The 8,553-nt window shown below is 41.8% G+C and overlaps 1 protein-coding gene across 2 annotated transcripts in view; it reads left to right on the top strand.

Moving 5' to 3' along the window:
* Rab3c (RAB3C, member RAS oncogene family) overlaps positions 1–8,553 on the top strand; it is a 276,726-nt gene that overhangs the window by 162,148 nt on the left and 106,025 nt on the right. The gene's annotated exons all lie outside the window — the stretch shown is intronic.

Below are 8,553 nucleotides of genomic sequence, written 5' to 3'. Positions count from 1 at the left end.
ATTTAAGACCACGGGAGCTAGAGGTCTGAGAAGGGCGTGAAAAAGGCAGCCGACAAGAAGTCCTGCTGAGGTTACAGCTGAAGCTGTGTTCTGAGCAGGGACAGAAGCAGGCAGCAAGCAGTCTGGGGACTGTGGAGCTCACAAGGAGAGCCGCCTCGGTGTTGAGGATTCCTGTCATCACGTCGGAGAAAGCTAATGGGCTCAACGCTGTGTAACCTTGGGAAGCCGACAGTCCCCGGCCTTCCCAGCCTCACTGTGCTAAATTAAAAGTGAGGTGAAAATTCCCAACTTATACGTTGGCAGTGAGGGACGGAGAAGACTCTAACTACCAAAGCACTAAGTGGTTTTCTCCCTTCGATTTATATCACAAAGTCGTTCTCCATCTGGACGCACAATAGATTTCCCTGGAGAGATTCGAAGGGCATATTTATCCTCTGTCAGTTCATTCATAATCTCTGCCATTGCGACGCCCGGAGCAGGACATTTAAAAACTCTTCCAAGGTAAACGCAATATGAGGTCACGTGGAAAAATGTGCGCTTCTCTCAGGGCAGTATATTTTTGATCACATATTATTGGGATTGGATTCTCATGTATTTTAATAACATCCTGGAAAAGCACAAATATAGCTTACGTAGTTTCTTAGCCTTTTGCATAGACAGATTTTAGATTTATTTATCTACCTCCCTCCTCAACTGGGACATTAAAATTTCTACTGAAATGTAGTGCTGATTGCCAGCGTTCTCTGCATAGTCCGGGATTTGGTAGGCCTATAACAGAGTTTGTGTATTCAACGCCAAGGATCTGGACCAGCAGGACTCAATAACAAGCCTAGTAGTCCTACTAGCAAACACAGGGCTAGCAACAGCCCAGTGGCTTTCTGAAACTAGGGCTCCTGCTAGACTTGCTTCCAAGGTGAGACAGGCTCGAATTCATGGGCTGGGTCAGGTTTTCCCCTTGGAAGGGGAAAGGGACAGGATGGGAACAAGGAAGCCATTTCTATCAATGAGTTGTCATCAGCGCTACTTCTGCAAACGTTGCCAGGCCCCACAGACTGTCTTCCTAATGGAATAATAGGAGCAGACAAAGGAGGATTGCTATAGCAAAAGCCTCAGCAAGCACAGGGTCGGTCTCATCAAACATGCAGGGGTCACGTGGCTTACGAGCGCTGCGCGACATTTCCAGCTAATTCGGCCTCAGGCAGAATTCTCACAAGCATGGACACACCTGGCAGTTTATTTAAAATGCAGAGACAGGTGTGTGCTGTACTTCTTTGCCCTTTCACTTTTTGTCTCCGATGAGATAATTATATGAACAAGAGATGAGGCTATTTTCTGAACGTTGGAAGCACAGGAGGATGATCACATTTGTGGCTGTCTCAGTGGTGTATTTATAAAAGCTGAACTAGGAAGCCTAGAGTCTGTTGAGTATAACATACAAGACTCCACTCAACCCAGGAGGGTTTTGTTTATTTCAGTGGAGGGGTTTCCACAAGATAGTCAGTGTGGAGCCCACGGAAATGAACCGCATCTGAGCTCTTGGGCTTCAGCCCCTTTCAGGACTAATAAGGCCTGTAGTCTGCACATGGCAGGCCAGGACTGTACAATGGTTGCCTCCACAGCCCACCACTCAACCCTGTCTTCACTCTCTCCCTGCCTTGTCGCCAGTGCTTCCTTGTGGCCCTCTGGTATGCCAAGTCCCCATCCTTCCAGGCCTACAGAGTGTGCGACGACTGCATGAGCTTGTCTTCCCTCTGACCAGCCCAGATGAGGAGCTGTCCTGAAAAGCGTGCTCCTGGCCATCTCTGAGGTTCCATAAGGACCAGGAGCTCCCTCCCCGACTCCTGCACTCTGCGGCCCTCTCCGTTCCCTACAGCTCATCGCAACCGTGTCTTTCTCCCTGAAAGACATGGGAGGTAGTCCTGAGTGAGGCCACCGCCCTCCTGCCTGTCCTATGGTCAAGATCTTTAGGGCTGCCTCAGCACTGTTCCTAGTATATCTCACGAGAATTTACTTCATTCTGCTTAAATGGTCATTGTTTCTTTTTCTATTTCTTCTGCTCTGCTATGGTATCCTTGGTGGTTAAACATGAGTTAAGTTTATTGCAATGTCACTCAGGGATCACATGAAGAATCTTATACTCAGTAGGCACTAATCAATAATCAGTTGATAGATGAATGACTAGAGGAGAAAAATCAGTGTCTGTGTCCATCCTTACTCCATACAACTCCTCTTCTCCAGAGCTTTCTTCTTGCCTAAAGATTTATTTTTTGCTGATTGCTTTGATACTTGCTAGGGATGAATCAAATTAAAACAACTCACAGGATATATAAGGTGACAATTGATTTGATAAGTGGATAGGAGCATCTGTACTTGAGAATAAGAATTTTGTATTCCTAAACTAATCTCCAATTTCTGAGAGATTTATCATCAGTATAAATGGTACAGTTTTGTTTTTTCTCTTCCTTCCTGAGTCTAGTGAAAAGCGATACAAAGCCACCTATTTTAGACCAGTTGCCATCATTTCCTGGATCTAGTCTGTCAAGCAGTAAGCACAAGAAGCAGCATTATTGTGTGACATTCATGGGTAGCCAGCCCCTGGTCACCACCTTCCCAAATCTCTGTGACAAGACAGACTGAAGGGAAACAGAGACATCACTCTGGCGAGGGTGGGTTCTATGCTGAGTATTTGAACTGGGATTCAGGAAGCAGCTTCTGAAGTGGCTCCCTGCACACACACGCACATGCACGTGACCGCCCTTACATGATTTCAAGAGAACTACGTGTAGCAGGTTGAGCTGAACATTAAGGATTTTGATTTATGACTACTCATTAGCAGCGACTGCACATAGACATGCTTCGGTACCATCCTGCAGAATAATTAACTCATCCATAAAGTACACGTTTGACAGCCAGAATGGAAAGCAATATTTGCTGCCTTCTACCTCCGCAGCTGAAGGGGAAATTCATATAATTTTTCTGAAATCAAGAATCTTATGTGTTTCATGCCGAACTAGGAAAGTGTTCTAGCAAGGTGCTTCTCATATCCGGTGTGCTAACAGATTCTAAAGAGATTTCACAGCTGCAACCCTCTTAGAGATGTAGAGATATTTATTCATTGTTGTTGCTATTAATTGCTATTGATGTTTGTCTCAGTGTCTTCTGTTTCTAGGCCAGAGAACTCTTAGCTTTTAACAGCGAGGGTGGCTTGTAGAAGACTCAGTCCAGAAGCTAGAAGACAGTGCAAAGGAGCATGAACCAGACTTTCACCATTCTTAATTGCTCTGACAGAAACTCCGAGTCATGGATTTCTTCCCAAGAATCAGAAACACTCAGCAAACCAGGCACGATACCCACAAGTGTAGTCCTGGCACTTGGGAGACTGAGGCAGGAGCACTGTCGTGAGGTCTAGGCCAGCCTGGCTGCACAGTAAGCTCAAGATGAGCCTGTACTACGTAGGGAAACTGTGTCTCTAAATAAGTGAGTAGAGAAATAAAAGAAATAAAAACACTGTACAGAGATACAATCACCATTGATCCCATACTGGTGACAAAACCATTTATGTGGTTTTCTTAACATTGTTTCTGATCAAATTTTAATTTATAGGCAATAGTAAAGGCAGGTTATGCTAATATATGGAGGCACATTGACAGGACTTTTAATGAAGCTGCCAGCCACAGCGAATGAACACAGAATCTAGTTCAATGTGAATTTCATAAATAATAGCTCTTAGCATACATATTCCTGCGGTGTATTTGGAAAATACTTTTATAAGAAATAATTACTCATTTGAAATTCAAACATAACTAGGTATTCTATATTCTGTTTGGTAACGGTAATTTTTAGAGACCTATCGGCAACCTGAGCACAGCAGTAAAAATTTAAAAGATTCCCATTCGAAGGTTTTTCTCTGAAGCATCCCTTTTTCTTCTTGCCATCTGCCTTCTGTTTTCTGGAGGTCACAGCTGGTAACCACAAATGTGCTATTAGTTAGTCAAAATATTTATTATCTCTAGCAAATGTATATGAGCTTCCAGAGCCTACAGTGGAAAGAAATGACATGCTGGGGACTCTGTCTGTCTCTGTGTCTGTCTGTCTGTCTGGCTTGCTGGCTGTCTATTTCTCACTCTGTGTGTCTCTGTCTCTGCGTCTCTGTCTCTCTCTGTCTCTCTCTGTCTCTGTCTTTCTGTCTCTGTCTGTCTCTCTGTCTCTCTCTCTGACTCTGTCTCTCTGTCTCTGTCTCTGTCTCTGTCTCTCTGTCTCTCTATCTCTCTATGTCTCTGTTTCTCTGTCATTCTGTCTCTGTCTCTGTCTCTCTGTCTCTCTATCTCTCTATGTCTCTGTTTCTCTGTCACTCTGTCTCTGTCTCTCTATCTGTCTCTCTATCTCTATCTCTCTTTGTTTCTGTTTCTCTCTCTCCCTGTCTCTCTGCTTCGATTTGTCCCTCTCTCCCCCTCCCTCCCTCCCCTGTGCCACCTCCCTCCCCATTTCTCTTCTCTTCCTCCCTCTTTTCTTGCTCTCTCCTCTCCCCACCTCTCCTTCCTTCTCATAGATGCACATACATACTTATTAATCATTTATATTTAAATATCCTGTTAATTCATTGTACAATTTTAATATTCTTTACTTGGGATAACAAAGTGCAACTGTAAATCTCACATGCTCGAGTCATTTATTTGGTATTTATTTTAGATAATAGCAAGTATTACAATCAAGTTCTTACAAACAGCCCCTTAGTCTCATTATTATAAATGAGATTTGAGATTACCTATGACCAATACACTTCTGGATTTAGTGAACCCTTTTATTCTTTTGGGCCTATAAGTAGAGACTTAGAGCCATCTTTGGTGGGGCTTGGGGCTACACTTCTACTACACGTGCCCCTGATGAACTATGGAATGAAGCAACAGAAGCAAGACATGTGGGGGAGGAGAAGAACATTGCAGCTCTCTTTCCTACTGCAGCCTATTGCTACTGTTGTGGATGAGCAGATTCTTTGAAAGTCACAGGAGTTATTCCACATTGACCAGGAAGAATTTCAAAGGAAAATGACCTAGCAATCTAGAGAGAATACTAGGAATATCCATGACCAAGAAAGGTAACCAGCTCTTTAAAGAACTAAAATCTGCATATATTATTAGTGTCTCTATCTTGATATTATAATCCTGTCCTTTGCTCCCCAAACCTGAGAATACCCAAGAACTCATAAGAACCCCACTCATTTTGTGTGTTGCCTTTGTCTAGCGTAACACCTTGTTCAAAAGGTGTGCAATGATATTCCAAAAAGTCCAAGAAACTTTGCTGTAAAGTAGAATATAATTAAATTTAGATATAAGCACAATTTCTCTACTGCCTAACTTAGAGAAGACCCTTACCTTTAAATTTTGTTCACTTGCTTGTAACCTCAAAGACCATGAATTTTGTGTATATGTTTGTCCTATCTCCAGAACTTAGGTGTCCATGTGTAATAATATGCCTTGGATATCCATTTGGGAATCACAGAAGGTGTAGGGAATCATTATGAAGGGGGACATGTCAGTCTCTGTTGGGTTTATGCTCCTGCTCTGTAACATAGTTATTGGGTCATTACCGGCTGCAGGGTGAACTCCGTTTTCCAGTATCTCTTGTGCCCAGGTGGACCATGTGGTTCCTTCTCATCAACAGTGTGTGTGTGTGTGTGTGTGTGTGTGTGTGTGTGTGTGTGTGCGTGTATGCATGCGCATGCACATGCACGTGTGTGTGCGTGTGTGCCTGTATGTGAGCCGTAACTTATAGACCATGTTATCTAAGAAGTGAATCTGCTTCCTCGTCACTGTTCTCTTTTGTTCATGGGCTTAGTGCACAATCCTGCCGTGGAAGGGAAACTTAGCAAAGATGGTTGAGGCAGAAAATAGAAAATGCCAAGGTTTCTAGAATCAGCCCTGGAGAGAGCACCTCCTGCCCCAACAATGAGAAACTATCATTTTGGACATTAGGGACACAAGAGATTACATGCCCATCATGTTACCCACAGCCTTGTTCGCTCTAGAAAATAGCCTCCTGCGAGTTCACCTTATCAGGTGGGTCTTTCGTAGGGAACATCTTGCTTTGTACCTAGTTACTTTCTCCTGTAAGGTCCTCCTAGAAGCAGTTGAGGTATGTATATGTGTTTTACACTTTGCCTGTCCTTTCTTATCTTTCTTTCCAAGTAGTGAGAAAGTGCTCTCATTGAAGAATTGTGATTCTTTCTTTCGGTGGTACCAGGGATCGAACTCAGGACATTGTGCTTGCCAGCCAAGCACTAATTCCACTGAGCTATCTTCCCAGCCCCCAAAAATTATGATTCTTAACAAATTTCAGAATTCTTGGTTCTGAGTGGGATTTCTCTTCACCTAATGAGCATTTATATAACACTCATTTTGTGGAGCACAAATCCTGTTAGGCCTTGGGAACAAAATCATGATTCCTTAGTGCTGTTGCAACAGAAAAAGTCAGGTAAGGGTTAAATGACCAGGGAATGCAACAAAAGAAGTACTATAGCAGCAGGAGCAGGTGTCTACCTTTACTGGAAGCAGAACTAAAAAAAGGCTTCAAAGAGAAGGTGACATTGTTAGATGCTAGAGGAAGAATAAGAGGTTTGTCAAAAGATATAAATCACTTTTTGTGGCTTTTAACCATCTGTACATGACAACAGGACATAGCATTTTCTTTTTCTCTCTTTTTCATTGTGGGAATTGAGCCACGAGTGTTGTGTGTTGTGTGTTGTCAGCAAGTGTCCTACAGCTGTGTTCCAAGCACCAGACTAGACACTATGCTGGTGTTACTAGATTAGTTTGTCAAAGGAAAGTAGTGTGTCAGACTCACTAGGCATAGTTCTCCTGTTTTAGCAGGGGTTGAAAAATATTCTAAAATATTTTGTTCGTATGTATTTGCAGTACATAGTGATTGCATTCATTCTGGGGAGTTGGGCTGTGCACATAGTGTGTCTTAGTTTTGGTTCTTTTTCTATCATCTTTGCCTCATCACTGATACCAAGTTCTTTCCTCTTCTCATTTGCAAAAGTTCTACCTATTGCTATTTTATTGAACCAAGTTTTCATTGATTAACTTTGTCGCTACTAATGTATTCCCTTATTTCAATAACTAGGCGTTCATTCATATTTTTTTAACTCGAAGGCTTTTTTAAATTTTTTTTTTATCTTTTGGCAGAACCAGGGATTGAACTCAGGCCTTTGCACTTGCCAGGCAAGCACTTATTCTACTGAGCCATCTCTCTGGCCCCTTTGAATGTTTTTTAAAAAGTAACTCATTTATCTGGAATTTAAGACTCTATCTGAAAAATATTTCCTTGATTATGAATCTGTGTCTTTTGGTTATTACTTGTCTATTGTTTTATTTCCAATTATATTTGAATTTATTAAATTTATTAGCTTGGTACCTGCTAAAGATCCCTATGTTGCTCTATGACTCCTGTATTCTATTTTTAACATACGTCACCCAGTTTTGACAGCTGACACTTTGTAAATCACTTTTAGAGATGATTGGAGAAGTTCATCAGTTCATCAGTTCATCAGTCTTCCTTCTCATTATCCTCAATTTCAAACCATGTTCTCTCTCACAAGGGCCAAATTCCCAAGCCAAAAGTATAGAAAGGGATCAAGTGATCAGAAGCAATTGAGAGGTTCAAGAAAAAAGAAAGAAAGAAATTCCACAGTCAGAGCGTCTACTTGCTATAATAAGTGCCTCAAAGACAGCAATCTCATTATTCTTTGTAACTTTGTGCAGGACTTTGGAAAATAGATGGATGATATACATATAGTGCTGAATCACTGCCTGGAGTCACCTCATTTCTTTGCGGGCTTGTAACTCTACTTAAGAAGGAATTAGCGAAGAGTTGCTTTTAGCAGCAGCTACTGGTTAACCGTTATACAAATGCTGATAAATATTTATTAGAAAACACTGAAACTCTTAGGTTAAAAAGGTTTTGAAAAATGAAAAAAAAGAAAGAAATTAGATTCCTGACTCTCTTGAAAGTGATTGACTATAAGGATACTTTTAATATATATGGAAATTTTTCCGAGTAAGCAGTTTTTAAAATTAGACTGTAAATCTTTCACTGTTTAACCTATTCAGCTGGCTATAAACTCATGCCTTCATTTTAAAAAATGTATTTGAATCATGATAGATGTGGAAAGGATATTATATTTTTTAAAGTAAAAGAATGTTGTCACCATGGATAGAACTCAGTTATTACCATGTTTGTGGGTCTGCTGCTAGAATCAAACACGTAACAACAACAAAATGGCAAAATAAGATGGTATCCTAGTTGATACAGGAATCCCAAGGTAGGACAGTGAGTGTCCACCACGTGTTCAATGCCACACGCTCAGTGCCGGAACAGGGCATGAGGACATGCTCAGTAAACACGTGCCCAGTGTTTGCAGTGCCGAGCTGAGTCACAGCCAGCAGAGTGGCTCTTGGAAGGACTTGTCACAGTCCCGTTCTGGAAGACTTGGAGGAAGTCAGAAAATGGAACATAGAATAGGTTCAAGTAAGGGGCTTGGACAGAAACCAGGAA

This window comes from Octodon degus, unplaced genomic scaffold (assembly GCF_000260255.1).
Source record: "Octodon degus isolate 3935 unplaced genomic scaffold, OctDeg1.0 scaffold00001, whole genome shotgun sequence".
NCBI classification, from domain to species: domain Eukaryota; kingdom Metazoa; phylum Chordata; class Mammalia; order Rodentia; family Octodontidae; genus Octodon; species Octodon degus.
This window is presented reverse-complemented; position numbering and strand designations above follow the sequence as displayed.